Genomic DNA, 20045 nt, shown 5'->3' on the forward strand with positions numbered 1-20045 from the left:
ATGACCCTTTCTCCCTTCTCTCCTCCTGTAACATATATAAAGGTTTCCATCATGTCCCCTCCTCTCCCTTCTCTCCTCCTGTAACATATATAAAGGTTTCCATCATGTCCTCCTCTCCCTTCTCTCCTCCTGTAACATATATAAAGGTTTCCATCATGTCCTCCTCTCCCTTCTCTCCACCTGTAACATATATAAAGGTTTCCATTATGTCCCCCCTCTCCCTTATCTCCTCCTGTAACATACATAAAGGTCTCCATCATGTCCCCTTCTCCCTTCTCTCCTCCTGTAACATATATAAAGGTTTCCATCATGTTCCTCCTCTCCCTTCTCTCCTCCTGTAACATATATAAAGGTTTCCATCATGTTCCTCCTCTCCCTTCTCTCCTCCTGTTACATATATAAAGGTTTCCATCATGTCCTCCTCTCCCTTCTCTCCTCCAGTAACATATATAAAGATTTCCATCATGTCCTCCTCTCCCTTCTCTCCTCGTGTAACATATATAAAGGTTTCCATCATGTCCCCTTCTCCCTTCTCTCCTTGTGTAACATATATAAGGTTTCCATCATGTCCCCCTCTCCCTTTTCTCCTCCTGTAACATATATAAAGGTTTCCATCATGTCCTCCTCTCCCTTCTCTCCTCCTGTAACATATATAAAGGTTTCCATCATGTCCCCCTCTCCTTTCTCTCCTCCTGTAACATATATAAATGTTTCCATCATGTCCTCCTCTCCTTTCTCTCCTCCTGTAACATATATAAAGGTTTCCATCATGTCCTCCTCTCCCTTCTCTCCTCCTGTAACATATATAAAGGTTTCCATCATGTCCCTCCTCTCCCTTCTCTCCTCATGTAACATATATAAAGGTTTCCATCATGTCCTCCTCTCCCTTCTCTCCTCGTGTAACATATATAAAGGTTTCTATCATGTCCTCCTCTCCCTTCTCTCCTCGTGTAACATATATAAACGTTTCCATCATGTCCCACTCTCCCTTCTCTCCTTGTGTAACATATATAAAGGTTTCCATCATGTCCCCCTCTCCCTTTTCTCCTCCTGTAACATATATAAAGGTTTCCATCATGTCCCCTTCTCCCTTCTGTCCTTGTGTAACATATATAAAGGTTTCCATCATGTCCTCCTCTCCTTCGCTCAACCTGTAACATATATAAACGTTTCCATCATGACCCTTTCTCCCTTCTCTCCTCCTGTAACATATATAAAGGTTTCCATCATGTCCCCTCCTCTCCCTTCTCTCCTCCTGTAACATATATAAAGGTTTCCATCATGTCCTCCTCCCCCTTCTCTCCTCCTGTAACATATATAAAGGTTTCCATCATGTCCTCCTCTCCCTTCTCTCCACCTGTAACATATATAAAGGTTTCCATCATGTCCCCCCTCTCCCTTATCTCCTCCTGTAACATACATAAAGGTCTCCATCATGTCCCCTTCTCCCTTCTCTCCTCCTGTAACATATATAAAGGTTTCCATCATGTTCCTCCTCTCCCTTCTCTCCTCCTGTAACATATATAAAGGTTTCCATCATGTTCCTCCTCTCCCTTCTCTCCTCCTGTTACATATATAAAGGTTTCCATCATGTCCTCCTCTCCCTTCTCTACTCCAGTAACATATATAAAGATTTCCATCATGTCCTCCTCTCCCTTCTCTCCTCGTGTAACATATATAAAGGTTTCCATCATGTCCCCTTCTCCCTTCTCTCCTTGTGTAACATATATAAGGTTTCCATCATGTCCCCCTCTCCCTTTTCTCCTCCTGTAACATATATAAAGGTTTCCATCATGTCCTCCTCTCCCTTCTCTCCTCCTGTAACATATATAAAGGTTTTCATCATGTCCCCCTCTCCTTTCTCTCCTCCTGTAACATATATAAATGTTTCCATCATGTCCTCTCCTTTCTCTCCTCCTGTAACATATATAAAGGTTTCCATCATGTCCTCCTCTCCCTTCTCTCCTCCTGTAACATATATAAAGGTTTCCATCATGTCCCTCCTCTCCCTTCTCTCCTCATGTAACATATATAAAGGTTTCCATCATGTCCTCCTCTCCCTTCTCTCCTCGTGTAACATATATAAAGGTTTCTATCATGTCCTCCTCTCCCTTCTCTCCTCGTGTAACATATATAAACGTTTCCATCATGTCCCCCTCTCCCTTCTCTCCTTGTGTAACATATATAAAGGTTTCCATCATGTCCCCCTCTCGCTTCTCTCCTCCTGTAACATGTATAAAGGTTTCCATCATGTCCCCCTCTCCCTTCTCTTCTCCTGTAACATATATAAAGGTTTCCATCATGTGTCCCTCTCCCTTCTCTCCTCCTGTAACATATATAAAGGTTTCCATCATGTCCCCCCTCTCCCTTCTCTCCTCCTGTAACATATATAAAGGTTTCCATCATGTGTCCCTCTCCCTTCTCTCCTCCTGTAACATATATAAAGGTTTCCATCATGTCCTCCTCTCCCTTCTCCCCACCTGTAACATATATAAAGCTTTCCATCATGTCCTCCCTCTCCCTTCTTCCTTCCTGTAACATATATAAAAGTTTCCATCATGTCCCCCTCTCCCTTCTCTCCTCCTGTAACATATATAAAGATTTCCATCATGTCCTCCCTCTCCCTTCTTCCTTCCTGTAACATATATAAAAGTTTCCATCATGTCCCTCCTCTCCCTTCTCTCCTCCTGTAACATATATAAAGGTTTCCATCATGTCCCCCTCTCCCTCCTCTCCTCCTATAACATATATAAAGGTTTCCATCATGTCCTCCCTCTCCCTTCTTCCTTCCTGTAACATATATAAAGGTTTCCATCATGTCCTCCTCTCCCTTCTTCCTTCCTGTAACCTATATACGAGGGTTCTATCATCGGCACACTCTTCCCGGGTAACCCAGAACAGCCATTATAATACTCAGTCCAATGATTCCTTCTCCTCATGTGCATTATTTTACATTTGGAAACATTGAGCTGTAGTTTCCATTGTTTTCACCATTTATCCGGTAAATTGAAATAGTCTTCATTATTACATACCCCACCTAAATATTAGGCCAGTTACACATTTTGTGTAATTAACAAACACACATTCTTTATGTACTCCATTTTTAAACCTTCTCCACTGTCACCAACAAACATACTGAGAACATAAGATAGGTAGGTGATTTCCACGTCACCACCTGCAATCCAACAATTCGCTGACAGTGAAAGAAATCAATTAGGCTATTCTGGCATAAGCTGCCCTAATAGTCTCATTGTCCCTTATCCGAGTCATTGTCCACAGGTTATAGGGGGTCATTTTTGGCAGACTGTGTTTGTGCACCTGAGCTGCTTGTATCTATGGTGGTCTGTGATCTACCACTAAGTGACATGTATTCCTTGACACTTGTTTAATCAACACGCATCTGATAATGACAACTCATTATGTGAAATGATACAGATGAGTCCAGAAAGTGTTGGTCGGCAATAAATAAGATATGTCAGTCAAGCTGACATTGCTTGATGGACACCCTCCCAAAAAAGGACTGTCCATTATATTTGTAGGGGTAGTTAGGTAACCATTTTCTAAATCAATATTCATAATTATGCAAACTCAATTAATTGGTAAAATAGGCCAACACTTAATTCAGACTGAAGGATGACATCTTCTCTAATGGTCTACTGGTGCGCCACCAAGCACGCTCATTGGAAGTATGGCGGCCACACATGGATGGGTTCTCCAAGTTGGACTCATCCCGATTGTGCTAAGCTGTCACTTCTTCTACTTCACGGCTTGACCCCATAGATGGGCCTTTACACCCCCTGTATCTCTAGTAGCTACACCCCTGGTTTCCACCAATACGCTGCAAGAAATATCCACATACTATTTGTTCAGCTGCCATCTTCTAGGTCATACGAAAGTCACTTCCTTGAGCGGGAGTTCATGTATTGTGGTACAAGTATTGATACATGTATTGATACTTTCTCTATATTGTACTCCGGCCAGCACTGTACACAAATCAATGCACAGCTTTACTAGCCAGTGTGCTCCCATATTGTTCACATTGTGTATCAGAGCGTGCAGGTCACAATATAGCGGGTATACATCACTCAGTGAAACCTGCTCTCTCATTCACCCCTTACCCCAGGGGTCTCGAGCCCCCTTCCTCTTATAGAATGGAATATTAATGATGCCCTCAGGAGGGGTTAGGAAGAGAACCATTATCATGAGATAGGACCGGTACAATGCCCAGGAGCCCACCTACTCCTCCTACTGCTCTTTCTGAACTTGAGGATGTGCAGCTAGTCACATACACCAGATTAGTCCTAAATAGCATTATCCTAAGCACTAGAGTCCACAGATCTTAGTATTGAGCGGTCGAATGTGGGACAATTGGGATAGACAAGTCGATTTACATCAGAACCAGTGCATACTGGTGCAATGTGGAATATGGCAAAGTATCATCAATACAACCCCTTCTCTAAAAACACCCGCCGGGTCTGACTACAGCAGCTTCTAGTAAAATGAGCTCAAGTTTGTGTCTAAAGATCGCCGCAGAGGAAATGCATTCTTAGATGATGGCCAATCAAATGTACGACCGGCATTTCCTGGGGAACCCCTAATGACAATCCTGCCTTAAAGAAGCTTTGGATAAAGCTTCTATCATTGCTGCCCAGTGCTAAAATGTGGCTGATAAGTGTTCACGGCTTTAAAGGGGTTGGACAAAAAAATGGACTTTTATCACCTGCTGAGACCCCCACTGATCCTGAGAATATGGGAGCCCCACAACCCACCTGCGGTGGTGAGGAGATTGAACAGAGTGGTGGTCACGCATGCAAGGTTCCACTCCATTCATCTTCAATGGGACTATCGGAGATAGCTGAGTGCTTATACTTGGCTACTTCCATCAACCCTATTGAAATGAATGGAGTGGTGCTGTGCATGTTTGACCGCTGCTCCACTTATTCTCCACATCACTGTGGGGGCGAGCAGTAAGCCTGCAGTAAGGAGGAGAGGGGGACACAGGAAGGCTGTTTTTACGATTGGTGGGGGTCTCAACAGTGACAGCTCCACTGACCAGACTCTATCATAGTGATAACTGATAAAAGTCAATTTTGGAACAACCCCTTTAAGTTTTGTAAACTATGGCAGAGGTGGATTTGGGGGTCATCTGGGGGGTCACCTGCTACCTCCCAAAGACCACTGCATTTGTTTTTTTTAAAAATGTCTATACAATAGATAGCGGCTTGTGGGTCACGTACCGTGCAGAAGGAAGATGGTCATCATGACTGCGTAATGTCATTCAACTTTTCTAGACTTCTGAATGACAGACGTCACTCTGTAACACCCGTATTCGACCCCTTACAGGGTTATAGTGTTATGTTGGGATATAATGTATCTAATGCGTTGTTGAAAGGTGTTGCCGTGTATTTAATGGTGATGTTACTGTAATACTATTACTCTACTTATTGCGTTGTTTGCTATGTATACCCACAGAGTCCGGGCACCCCTGGCATGTAGATAAGGACCTGGTGAACTGTTGTTTCAACATTGTCACCACTTCTGTGACAGTCAGAAGGTGCTATTTTGATGTATCTGGCAGGGCTCACTCCGGCGGATTTTAATTGCGGAATCCGCGATTGCAGTCCGCAGCACGGAGGATCCGTGGTAAAAAGCGGGCATTGAAAGGCATGCATTTTCGATTTTTTTCATTCACAACCACAGATACGAATTGCATATTCTGCAAGCAAAATAAAAATCGTAGCATTTTCTATTTTAGCACGGATTCCGTGCGAATGGCCCCATTGCAGTCAGTGGATGTGAATGTTCCGGTGGCTATACGCAATTAACAATCGGTGGAAACGCTCGCAACTTCAGAGGAAAATTTAAAAAAAGCCAGAATCCCGGTTGGAGGGGAGGAGAGACCTTTCTTCCGTGCGGATGATATGCTGCGCATATCTGTATATCCACCCAGAAAAATGCTCGTATTCATGATCTTCTGCAATTACTTTTTACAAATGATCGCAGGTCTTTCCCCGTATGCGTAACCCGACCCGTTCGTGTGAACTCTCCTCTGAATGGCAGACATTGCGGGGCTAGGAGAAATCCACGGCATCAGCTGTAGGCATGATTTTAGATGTGTCCTTAAAGGGGGTTTCCAGGCACAAATACTATTGATGACCTAGCATCAGGATGGTAACTTTAAAAAACAGAATTACAGCGTGCCGCGGTTTGTTTTCTGTGCGTTATTTTGCGCAGACAAACCGCAGCCATCTGCATAGGATTGTGTATTGTAATGCAATCCTATGCAGACGTGTACGGGCGGAAATTCTGCGGGGAATCCCGCCGCGGACTTTCTGCCCGTCTGCAGGCGGCCTAAAAGAGACTTCAAGGATAGCAAAATTTGGTGCAAAAAAACCCCTAACATCTAGAATAGGTGTTCTTTATTCCTTACAGCAACATACAGGCAACGTTTCGACCTAAAGTATAGTGGTTCTTCATCAAGTCTTGACCCTCCACAGCATGCTATGGCGAAGTGATTTTTCATTGCCACGAACGAAAATCAATTGCGATTTTCGCCCCCTGGGATGTAAAATCGCAGCATGCTCTACTTTCCTGCGGTTCCCGCATGGACAGCTTCCATTGCAGTCAATGGAAGCCATCCGTCCTGCGGCCTGTCCACAATTGTCATTCCGGACAAGCCACGAAAAAAATCTGTACTACACATGTCCGACAGCGAGCCGTGCGGACCATCCGTAGTACAGAGAAGCTGGAAGAAAACAGGTCCACGCGGAAGCCGGCAAAGAAGGCCGCCTGCACACATAGGTATGCAGGGTCACCTGCTGCGGTCAGGGCCGGATTCCGTGTGGGATTCCACAGGCGGAATTTGGATCTGCTGTGTGCATGAGACCTACGTGCACCTAGGAGCTGGTGTAGGTTTTTGCAATAATCTACTCCAGTTTCTTTGCATCGCCATACCCACTAAGGCTGGGCTCCACCCAGTTCTTGAAAAAGTATGGTGACGTGGCGTAAATGACCCTGAAGTCACAGTTTTACTGTGGGCACCAATATTGCAACTTTTGAATACCAGAATTCTGGCAACACGGTCATAATAAAAAGGCCCCAATAAAAAAAAAAACTTGTGCAAAACGCAAGCGCTTATTCGGCTGCGTCAATGGACACACAAAAAAAGTTATGACTTTTGATATGTAAAAATGAAAATGTTCGCCGCCTCAGGGGTGCTGAAAGTGTCAATGATTGGCACCGCTGGGAGAGTGCGGAGACCTCATTGTGAGCAGTGAAACCTGCTGGAGGATCAGACAGATACTTAGGCCTAAGCAGCCATTGAAGGAGGCCTGAGAGTGACTGAGATGGGTGGAGAGCGTCTGGCAGCTGAAAGAGACAGCGATAGACAGACGGGTCCAGAGAGAGAAACCCTCAGATGTGACACTTTGAAATACTGAAAGAGCCGCAGTGGCTGGTGAGGCTGAGAGAAATATTACAAAGGAGTATTGTCAGTTTGTATCTGACCCAACAAGTTTAGCAAAGGGTCCGGTTACCCCGGCTGTGGCCTGATCAAAGGCCATTGTGACTAGGAAAGTGTCCGTGTGGAGGGAGAAGGGATTATGTCTCCTGGTGACATCACAGGGGATCAATGTCTGTAGGTATACTCCAACTGTCAGCGCAAGTGGCACTAGAGCAGAGGTGTCAAACTTATTTTCACCGAGGGCCACATCAGGCTTATGGTGACCTTCAAAGGGCCGAGCCCCGCACAGTAATAGAGCGTGCCACACTTTGTTTTCGCGCGGACAAACCACGGCCGTCTGCATAGGATTGCGTTTTCTAGCGCAATCCTATGACAGCTTCCACGGGCGGAAATTCCGCAGAAAAACCCACCGCGGAATTTCCGCCCGTGGACAGAGGGCCTAAGACAGTACAGTAAGGGCTTGTTCACACAAGCGTATTTGCTTACATAATATGCAGTGAATAGAAGCTATTGATTCGTTCATTCACATGATGTATATTTTCATACAGTACTAGCGTACCCGTCGCGCGTTGCTGCGAAGACAGACAGACATACATACATTCGTTTTTATATATCTAGATGACGGCAGCAGCGACCACTGAGGTTTTGTAGGCCGCTGCTTCCCCCTTGCAGGCTGAATAAAATAGCCGTTGGGTGGAACATCCAATTTATCCGGCTGCTGTGGCTTCTTGGGAAGATAGCCTAGTACATGTTTGCCCACTTCCAACTCCAATGGAGACTGACTGTAAATGGCTGGCGTGCTCTAGTATTTATGGTTCCAAGCTGTACGTGTCATTGCATACAGTCTATCTATCTATCTATCTATCTATCTATCTATGACATCAGGAAATGAGAGAATTAGATTCCGTACGTAAAATTTGAACGCTAATTCTTTGGCGCTTTGAATTGAATAATCGAGTTGGGACCCATTAACTTTTCCTATTTATGACATAATCAATGCTCGAGCCAAATTTCAAGTTTCTATGACATTGGGAAGTGAGAGAATTAAATTCCGTACATAAAATTTGGACGCTAATTCTTTTGCGCTTAGAATTGAATAATCGAGTTGGGATGAGACATAAGGCCTTGCCCATAAGCATTCCCCAACCTCCAAGAACTGAACCTACCTACCTGAATGAGATTTTGTAGGCCGCTGCTTCCCCCTTGCGGGCTGAATAAAATAGCCGTTGGGTGGAACATACAATTTATCCGGCTGCTGTGGCTTCTTAGGAAGATATCCTAGTACTTGTTTACCCACTTCCAACTCCAATGGTAATTGGCTGGCGTGCTCTAGTGGTTCCAAGCTGTACGTGTCATAATACAGCCTTAATGACATCACAATGCAGCTTATGAGAACATGTTGGGGCATGCTCGCGCGTTGCTGCGAAGACAGACATACATACATACTACGTTTTTATCTAGATGACGGCAGCAGCGACCACTGAGGTTTACCGCTGGGGTATGTCACTCTTATTACTAATGGGGGGAGTGTCACTATTATTACTGCTGTGGGATGTCACTATTATCGCTGGGGTGAAGGTGTCACTATTACCGCTGGGGTATGTGTACATGTGGCAGAAATGGGCAGGGCTCTTTCAGAATAGACCGGGTGCAGATTTTGACTGCTTTTTAGATGCGGAAATGCTGCAGAATTTTCCACAGAAATCTCCGCTGAGGACATTCTGCAGTATTTCCGCGTCCAAAAAGCAGTCAGAATCTGCACCCGGTCTATTCTGAAACAGCCTTGTCCTTTTTAGAACGACGGGGGTAAAATCATACGTTGTGATAAGCCCCGCCCCCTGACGTGTTGGCACTTTGCGATACATAAGTGGGTTTTGGGTTGTAGTTTGGGCACTCGGTCCCTAAAAGGTTCGCCATCACTGGCCTAGTACATGTTTGCCCACTTCCAACTCCAATGGAGACTGACTGTAAATGGCTGGCGTGCTCTAGTATTTATGGTTTCAAGCTGTACGTGTCATTGCATACAGTCTATCTATCTATCTATCTATCTATCTATCTATCTATCTATCTATCTATCTATCTATCTATCTATCAGGGTTATTGCATACAGTCTATCTATCTATCTATCTATCTATCTATCTATGACATCAGGAAATGAGAGAATTAGATTTTGTAGGCCGCTGCTTCCCCCTTGCGGGCTGAATAAAATAGCCGTTGGGTGGAACATACAATTTATCCGGCTGCTGTGGCTTCTTAGGAAGATATCCTAGTACTTGTTTACCCACTTCCAACTCCAATGGTAATTGGCTGGCGTGCTCTAGTGGTTCCAAGCTGTACGTGTCATAATACAGCCTTAATGACATCACAATGCAGCTTTATAGAACATGTTGGGGCATGTTCAAGGGCGTCCGATGTTGATGACATCAGTGATGACATCACAATAGCAGGTGGCTTACTTATTCGATCTACGTGGGGGGGGGGGGCGTAACTTTCGACGACGCTCGCGCGCCATTTATCGTAGGATATTTGTACTATGCCTATAATCTTCCCAGGAGTGTACTTAACAACTTCCCAAAGTTTCATGGCGATCGGATGAATGGTGTAGTAGCGCATAAAGGACAAACAGACACGCACGCAGACACGCACGCACGCACGCACGCAGACAGACATACATTCAATTTTATATATATAGACTAGCGTACCCGTCGCGCGTTGCTGCGAAGACAGACAGACATACATACATTCGTTTTTATATATCTAGATGACGGCAGCAGCGACCACTGAGGTTTTGTAGGCCGCTGCTTCCCCCTTGCAGGCTGAATAAAATAGCCGTTGGGTGGAACATCCAATTTATCCGGCTGCTGTGGCTTCTTGGGAAGATAGCCTAGTACATGTTTGCCCACTTCCAACTCCAATGGAGACTGACTGTAAATGGCTGGCGTGCTCTAGTATTTATGGTTCCAAGCTGTACGTGTCATTGCATACAGTCTATCTATCTATCTATCTATCTATCTATCTATCTATGACATCAGGAAATGAGAGAATTAGATTCCGTACGTAAAATTTGAACGCTAATTCTTTGGCGCTTTGAATTGAATAATCGAGTTGGGACCCATTAACTTTTCCTATTTATGACATAATCAATGCTCGAGCCAAATTTCAAGTTTCTATGACATTGGGAAGTGAGAGAATTAAATTCCGTACATAAAATTTGGACGCTAATTCTTTTGCGCTTAGAATTGAATAATCGAGTTGGGATGAGACATAAGGCCTTGCCCATAAGCATTCCCCAACCTCCAAGAACTGAACCTACCTACCTGAATGAGATTTTGTAGGCCGCTGCTTCCCCCTTGCGGGCTGAATAAAATAGCCGTTGGGTGGAACATACAATTTATCCGGCTGCTGTGGCTTCTTAGGAAGATATCCTAGTACTTGTTTACCCACTTCCAACTCCAATGGTAATTGGCTGGCGTGCTCTAGTGGTTCCAAGCTGTACGTGTCATAATACAGCCTTAATGACATCACAATGCAGCTTATGAGAACATGTTGGGGCATGCTCGCGCGTTGCTGCGAAGACAGACATACATACATACTACGTTTTTATCTAGATGACGGCAGCAGCGACCACTGAGGTTTACCGCTGGGGTATGTCACTCTTATTACTAATGGGGGGAGTGTCACTATTATTACTGCTGTGGGATGTCACTATTATCGCTGGGGTGAAGGTGTCACTATTACCGCTGGGGTATGTGTACATGTGGCAGAAATGGGCAGGGCTCTTTCAGAATAGACCGGGTGCAGATTTTGACTGCTTTTTAGATGCGGAAATGCTGCAGAATTTTCCACAGAAATCTCCGCTGAGGACATTCTGCAGTATTTCCGCGTCCAAAAAGCAGTCAGAATCTGCACCCGGTCTATTCTGAAACAGCCTTGTCCTTTTTAGAACGACGGGGGTAAAATCATACGTTGTGATAAGCCCCGCCCCCTGACGTGTTGGCACTTTGCGATACATAAGTGGGTTTTGGGTTGTAGTTTGGGCACTCGGTCCCTAAAAGGTTCGCCATCACTGGCCTAGTACATGTTTGCCCACTTCCAACTCCAATGGAGACTGACTGTAAATGGCTGGCGTGCTCTAGTATTTATGGTTTCAAGCTGTACGTGTCATTGCATACAGTCTATCTATCTATCTATCTATCTATCTATCTATCTATCTATCTATCTATCTATCTATCAGGGTTATTGCATACAGTCTATCTATCTATCTATCTATCTATCTATGACATCAGGAAATGAGAGAATTAGATTTTGTAGGCCGCTGCTTCCCCCTTGCGGGCTGAATAAAATAGCCGTTGGGTGGAACATACAATTTATCCGGCTGCTGTGGCTTCTTAGGAAGATATCCTAGTACTTGTTTACCCACTTCCAACTCCAATGGTAATTGGCTGGCGTGCTCTAGTGGTTCCAAGCTGTACGTGTCATAATACAGCCTTAATGACATCACAATGCAGCTTTATAGAACATGTTGGGGCATGTTCAAGGGCGTCCGATGTTGATGACATCAGTGATGACATCACAATAGCAGGTGGCTTACTTATTCGATCTACGTGGGGGGGGGGGCGTAACTTTCGACGACGCTCGCGCGCCATTTATCGTAGGATATTTGTACTATGCCTATAATCTTCCCAGGAGTGTACTTAACAACTTCCCAAAGTTTCATGGCGATCGGATGAATGGTGTAGTAGCGCATAAAGGACAAACAGACACGCACGCAGACACGCACGCACGCACGCACGCACGCAGACAGACATACATTCAATTTTATATATATAGACTAGCGTACCCGTCGCGCGTTGCTGCGAAGACAGACAGACATACATACATTCGTTTTTATATATCTAGATGACGGCAGCAGCGACCACTGAGGTTTTGTAGGCCGCTGCTTCCCCCTTGCAGGCTGAATAAAATAGCCGTTGGGTGGAACATCCAATTTATCCGGCTGCTGTGGCTTCTTGGGAAGATAGCCTAGTACATGTTTGCCCACTTCCAACTCCAATGGAGACTGACTGTAAATGGCTGGCGTGCTCTAGTATTTATGGTTCCAAGCTGTACGTGTCATTGCATACAGTCTATCTATCTATCTATCTATCTATCTATGACATCAGGAAATGAGAGAATTAGATTCCGTACGTAAAATTTGAACGCTAATTCTTTGGCGCTTTGAATTGAATAATCGAGTTGGGACCCATTAACTTTTCCTATTTATGACATAATCAATGCTCGAGCCAAATTTCAAGTTTCTATGACATTGGGAAGTGAGAGAATTAAATTCCGTACATAAAATTTGGACGCTAATTCTTTTGCGCTTAGAATTGAATAATCGAGTTGGGATGAGACATAAGGCCTTGCCCATAAGCATTCCCCAACCTCCAAGAACTGAACCTACCTACCTGAATGAGATTTTGTAGGCCGCTGCTTCCCCCTTGCGGGCTGAATAAAATAGCCGTTGGGTGGAACATACAATTTATCCGGCTGCTGTGGCTTCTTAGGAAGATATCCTAGTACTTGTTTACCCACTTCCAACTCCAATGGTAATTGGCTGGCGTGCTCTAGTGGTTCCAAGCTGTACGTGTCATAATACAGCCTTAATGACATCACAATGCAGCTTATGAGAACATGTTGGGGCATGCTCGCGCGTTGCTGCGAAGACAGACATACATACATACTACGTTTTTATCTAGATGACGGCAGCAGCGACCACTGAGGTTTACCGCTGGGGTATGTCACTCTTATTACTAATGGGGGGAGTGTCACTATTATTACTGCTGTGGGATGTCACTATTATCGCTGGGGTGAAGGTGTCACTATTACCGCTGGGGTATGTGTACATGTGGCAGAAATGGGCAGGGCTCTTTCAGAATAGACCGGGTGCAGATTTTGACTGCTTTTTAGATGCGGAAATGCTGCAGAATTTTCCACAGAAATCTCCGCTGAGGACATTCTGCAGTATTTCCGCGTCCAAAAAGCAGTCAGAATCTGCACCCGGTCTATTCTGAAACAGCCTTGTCCTTTTTAGAACGACGGGGGTAAAATCATACGTTGTGATAAGCCCCGCCCCCTGACGTGTTGGCACTTTGCGATACATAAGTGGGTTTTGGGTTGTAGTTTGGGCACTCGGTCCCTAAAAGGTTCGCCATCACTGGCCTAGTACATGTTTGCCCACTTCCAACTCCAATGGAGACTGACTGTAAATGGCTGGCGTGCTCTAGTATTTATGGTTTCAAGCTGTACGTGTCATTGCATACAGTCTATCTATCTATCTATCTATCTATCTATCTATCTATCTATCTATCTATCTATCTATCTATCTATCTATCTATCTATCAGGGTTATTGCATACAGTCTATCTATCTATCTATCTATCTATCTATCTATCTATGACATCAGGAAATGAGAGAATTAGATTTTGTAGGCCGCTGCTTCCCCCTTGCGGGCTGAATAAAATAGCCGTTGGGTGGAACATACAATTTATCCGGCTGCTGTGGCTTCTTAGGAAGATATCCTAGTACTTGTTTACCCACTTCCAACTCCAATGGTAATTGGCTGGCGTGCTCTAGTGGTTCCAAGCTGTACGTGTCATAATACAGCCTTAATGACATCACAATGCAGCTTTATAGAACATGTTGGGGCATGTTCAAGGGCGTCCGATGTTGATGACATCAGTGATGACATCACAATAGCAGGTGGCTTACTTATTCGATCTACGTGGGGGGGGGGGGGCGTAACTTTCGACGACGCTCGCGCGCCATTTATCGTAGGATATTTGTACTATGCCTATAATCTTCCCAGGAGTGTACTTAACAACTTCCCAAAGTTTCATGGCGATCGGATGAATGGTGTAGTAGCGCATAAAGGACAAACAGACACGCACGCAGACACGCACGCACGCACGCACGCAGACAGACATACATTCAATTTTATATATATAGATGACCTATTTTGTTGCGTACTACGCACCCCAATAGGCCGTTGAAGTGAATGGGCCGCGCAAATACCTGGTGAATGTGCAGGAAACCGATGTAGTCACTGCATATTTGCGCACTATTTCAGTGGGCCCACCTGTGTTCCTTTTTACGTACGCAAATATAAAGGCATAAGCGATTTTCGAATACGCAGCGTATTTGTGCGACCGAAATACAATTACACCCATGTGAACGAGCCCTAATAGTGACCCTGATAGTGGCCCCAGTAAAAATAACGACCCCCACAGTGGCCCAATTAGTAATATTAACCCTCTCAGTAGTAATACCCCCATAGCAACATTAACCCCCCCTCAGTAATAATAATAAGCCCCCTCAGTTATAATAGTTCCCCCTTTCCCATATAGTTACCTCCTACTTGCTGTCAGCGCCGCTCCCCCTCTGCTCGCGCTGAGCCCAGGTGCACACTGACATCAGTGTGTAGCCCGCCACGTTTCCTCCCCGAGTCCTCGCCTGTGGAACTGAAGAGCAGGGGACTCAGGGGAGGAGGATCCCTGCTGCACACTGACGTCAGTGTGCGCTGGGATCAGCGGTAACAGCGCGATTACCAGCGGGGAGCTGCGGCACCCCAGCTTGTAAATGCTGCAGTGCAGTGGTGAGCGGCGTCAGCACACTGCGGGCCATATATCATGAGGCAGCGGGCCGGATTCAGCCCGCGGGCCTTGTGTTTGAAACATGTGCACTAGAGGAAAGAAGAGTAAACCCCAATGTCCATGGCACGCACGGATTCTGAGTGCAGAATCCCGCACAGAATCCGCCCGCGGACATGGGACATTTTCTTACCTCTCCAGAGCCAGCGCGTGTCTCCTCCGTCGCGGACGGATCTTCTTTCTTCTGCATGGCGGACACGTCAACCAATGCGCCCAGCATTTTTTTTTTTTTAATCTCCTGCTTTCCCGCAGATCCGTGGGACGTCCACAGTGTCAGCTGCGGGTGTACTATGGATCGGACAGCTTCCATTGACTTCAATGTAAGCCGTCCGTGCTTCCATTGACTTCAATGTAAGCCGTCCGTGCAGAAATCCGCGGAAAATGAAGCATGCTGCGATTTTCTCCCACGCGTTTAATCCTCACCTGGGGGGGGGGGGGTAAATCGCATCTGTGTGCTTAAAAATGTTTTGCGGACGCTAATGCATCATACTCCTACTGTACAATGATGGTTATACCAGAATGCTCTTTATCACTGTACACTGATGAAGGGCAAATACCCTGAAACAGCTGTCTGTGCATGGAGTCTGGCTTTGCTTTTAATTCCCAGTCATTGTTACAAGGCTTGTATAAAGAGTCTAACTTTGGCTTGAAGGAATGCTGCCTTCCAATGAGTGGCATTGTGGAGGTATTATTCCATCTCCCTTATTTGCATATTACCAAGAGGAGCATAAATGGCCTTTTGAGTCTCCTCACTCACCATCTAGGTGTTCTTCTTAAGGAGAAAAGATAGCGTTTCTGACCCCCATCCCAGGCCTCTCACTAGCAAAGCCAGACTCCTACAGTAAACTAATGAAGGGCAAACACCCTGAAACAGCTGTCTGTACATGGAGGCTGGCTTTGCTTTTAATTCTTAATCATTGTTACAAGGCTTGTATAAAGAGTCTAACTTTGGCTTGAAGGAATGCTGCCTTCCAATGGGTGGCATTGTGGAGGTATTTATTCCATCTCCCTTAAATTCATCCCTATGGGCGGCTTGACTTGCGAATCCTCCGTGCGGGTTCCGCAAATCAAATCTGCCTTGGACATCGGGCCTAAATACTCAACTTACTATTCAATTGAACCGTGTGTACTTATCCAAGTTAAAGGATTTTTTGGGACTTCGCTATTGATGACCTGTCCCCAGGATAGGTCAGCAGTAGTTGATTGATGCGGGTCTGTCTCCCGGGATCCCCATTAATCATCTGTTTGCCTGGCCCACTGTCATAGCGGACAGAGCAAGAAGCAGATAGCGCTGTCAGCATTGCAGTGGCCCAAGCTGGTACCGCAGGTATTGAATTCAGTGGGGCCTTTGCCTGCGTTACCAGCCCTGTCCAATGCAGAGCCTACTGTTCTAGGGGGTAGACTCCCGTAGACACATAGCAGCACAGACAGTTTAGGCAATAGCCAGTTTAGATGCAAACTGCTCATTAGGTCTAATAACACTGTACAAGTGTTCTACTATTCAATACACTATGCCTCATCTAGAGACTAATAGAGACCACTTTAAGGGGTGTTCCGTGGGAATATACTTTTTTTGCTAAATTGTCTGGCAATGTCAAAAAATAATAAAACCGGCTATACACATCCATCTGGGGACCCCACAGCTCAGGGGCATAGCTAAGGGCAGCAGGCCCAGATGCAAAGGTTCAACTCGGCCCTCTATCCATAACCATACCAAAATTCCATACATGATCTAGCCTCTTGGCATAATCTTTCCAAACTAAAACTGCATGTGGATTTTAACAATGAGCGAGATAGATAGATATGAGATATTCTATAGATAGATAGATATGAGATATTCTATAGATAGATAGATAGATAGATAGTTATGAGATAAAGTGAGAGATAGGAGAGGGATAGATAGATAGATAGATAGATAGATATGATATATTCTATAGATAGATATATATGAGATAAAGTGAGAGATAGGAGAGGGATAGATATTAGATAGATAGATAGATAGATATGAGATATTCTATAACAAAAATAGATATGAGATAAAGGGAGAGATAGGAGATAGATACTATAGATAGATAGATAGATACGAGATAGATAGATACGAAATAGTGATAGATATGAGTAAGGCCAAACACACACAGCCGGGTTTGATTCCGTATGCGGAATCCTTTAGCGGAATACGACCCTGTGCCCAGCTGCTGACTCTTGCCGATCTGTCTGCAGTGTTCTTCATCTGTAATGCAGATGTGCTGGCCTTTGCGCTGACGCACATGCGCAGTACAGATAACGCAGCGCTGTTGCTAGGCGATGATGCGTATTCCGCAACGAATAGAAGTGGTCCGTGAGGAATCCGCGCCGAAATAGAGCATGCTGCAATTTTCCCTCCACGAGCAAAAAAATCGCAATTGATTTCTGCTCGTGTGCAGGCAAAAGTGATTTTCTATAACATGCCTTTGGCAGTATTTGTTGCGGAATCCCGTGGCAGACGCCCGTTCCGGATTCCGCAATGCAAATACTCCTGTGGGCATTGAGCCATAGATAGATAGATAGATATTAGAGAGCGATAGATAGAGAGATAGATAGATAGATAGATAGATAGATAGATAGATAGATAGATAGATAGATAGATAGATAGATAGGAGATAAATAGATGTAGCCATAGCAAAAGATGCTATTGAGGACTCTACTGAATGTTACAGTACATAGGCAGTATGAAATTGAATCCAGTACTCCATTATGAAGTCACAATATAAGCATAGCAAGAGGACTCCATTATGATGTCATAATGTATAAGCAGCTTGAGATCAAATCCAGGACTCCATTATGATCTCACAGTGTATGCATACAGAATTGTATCCCAGACCCCATTGTGATATCACCATGTTAAGGCAGGAAGAGATGGCATCCCGGACTCCATTATGATGTCACAATGTATGCATAGCAAGAGATGACATCTTGGATTCCATTATGAAGTTACAATGTATAGGAAGGAAGAGATGGTATCCAGGATTTTATTATCACATCACAATGTATGTATAGCAAGAGTTGGAATATAGGAATCAATTATCATGTCAAAATGTGTAAGTAGGAAGTGATGTTATGCAGGAATCCATTATGATGTCAATATGTATAAGCAGGATGAGATGGTGTCCAGGATTCAATTATGTATGCATAGCTGTAGATGGCATCCACAAATCTATTATGATGTCACAATGTTTGCAAGATATAGTATCCAGGACTCCATTACAACGTCACTATGTATAGGTAGCACAAGATGGTATCCAGAACTCCATTATGATATCACTTTGTGTGCCAAAAATTGCCTCCAGTACTCCATTATGATGTCACAATTTGTGCATAGCTATTGATGACATCCAGAACTCCATTATGATGTCACAATGCATGATTGGTAAGAGATGGTATCCAGGGCTCCATTTTGATGTCACAAATCAATGCATTGCAAGAGATGGCATCCAGGACTTTATTATGATGTCACAATGTTTCCCTAGCAAGACATGCTATCCAGGACTCCATTATGATATCACAGTGTGTACATAGCTATAGGATGGTATCCAGGACACTATTATAATGTCACAATGTATAAGCAGGAAGAAATGCTATCCAGGATTCAATTATGATGTCACAATGCAGGGATCCCAAGATATAGTATGCATTATGACTCCATTATGTGTGCACAGTAAAAGATTGTACCCAAATTCCACTATGATGTCCGTTTGTGTGCATATCAAAAAATTGCATCCATGACTCCATTTTGACGTCATAATGCATGCATGGAAAGATCTAGTATCCAGGACTCCATTATGATGTCACAGTGTATAGGCAGCACATGATGTTACCCAGGACACCATTTTCATATTACAATATATACATTCATGTGATGCAAGTGTCCAATAAAACTACTGCCCATATGCAAGATGGAGGAAACATTTGTTGAGATCAGGAAGGTGCCCTGGCTGATGACCTCTGCAGCCAGCATTATGGGAAATTGGATTTTCCAGACATTTTCAACAAAAATTATTTTGGACTAACATGATTTATTTTAGCAACAATTGGGATGATTTGATCCCCCAGCTGATCAAGATGAGCAAAATTATTTACAAGAGGCCAGCACCTCTATCATTAAGGCTGGTTTAGACACAACGATTATCGCTCAAAAGATGTCTTTTGAGCGACTTTTGAGTGATAATCGTTGCGTGCCTTTACAGCGCAATGTGATCACTCAAACGTTGAGCCATTACTTTGCGCTCCAAACAGGATATACAGAAGACAAGCGGGGCCGCTTGTCTTCTGCATCCCGCTGTTCTTTGCTTGGAGCGCCCAGCTATTATACAACCGAGCTCTCCAAGCAAGGTATGCAGAAGACAAGCGGGGCCGCTTGTCTTCTGCATCCAGCTGTTCTCTACTCGAAGCACCTGACTGTTATACAGCTGAGCACTCCGAGCGGGATATGCAGAAGGCAAGTGGGGCCACTTGTCTTCTGCATCCCGCTGTTCTCTGCTCGGAGCGCCCAGCTGTTATACAGCTGAGCACTCCGAGCGGGGGAAGCAGAGCACAAGTGGGGCCCCTCGACTTCTGCATCCTGCTAGTCTCTGCTCAGAGCACCTGGCTGTTGTACAGCCGAGCACTCTGAGCGGGGTATGCAGAAGACAAGTGTTCTCCATACCCCGGCTGTTCATGGAGCACTCAGCTAGAACGGTGTGTTCTTCATACCCGGCCTGTGTTCAGGGAGCGAACTACAGCTGAAACAATAGTATCAGCTGTATTCCGCTGTGAATTCCTGATAAGGCTCATCGTTGTCTTTCAGCAATGATTAGTGACTGGTTAACGAAAACTGCACAATGTCAGTGCAGTTACACACAACGATATCACTCAAAAGAC

Source organism: Eleutherodactylus coqui, chromosome 2 (genome assembly GCF_035609145.1).
Source record: "Eleutherodactylus coqui strain aEleCoq1 chromosome 2, aEleCoq1.hap1, whole genome shotgun sequence".
NCBI lineage: Eukaryota > Metazoa > Chordata > Amphibia > Anura > Eleutherodactylidae > Eleutherodactylus > Eleutherodactylus coqui.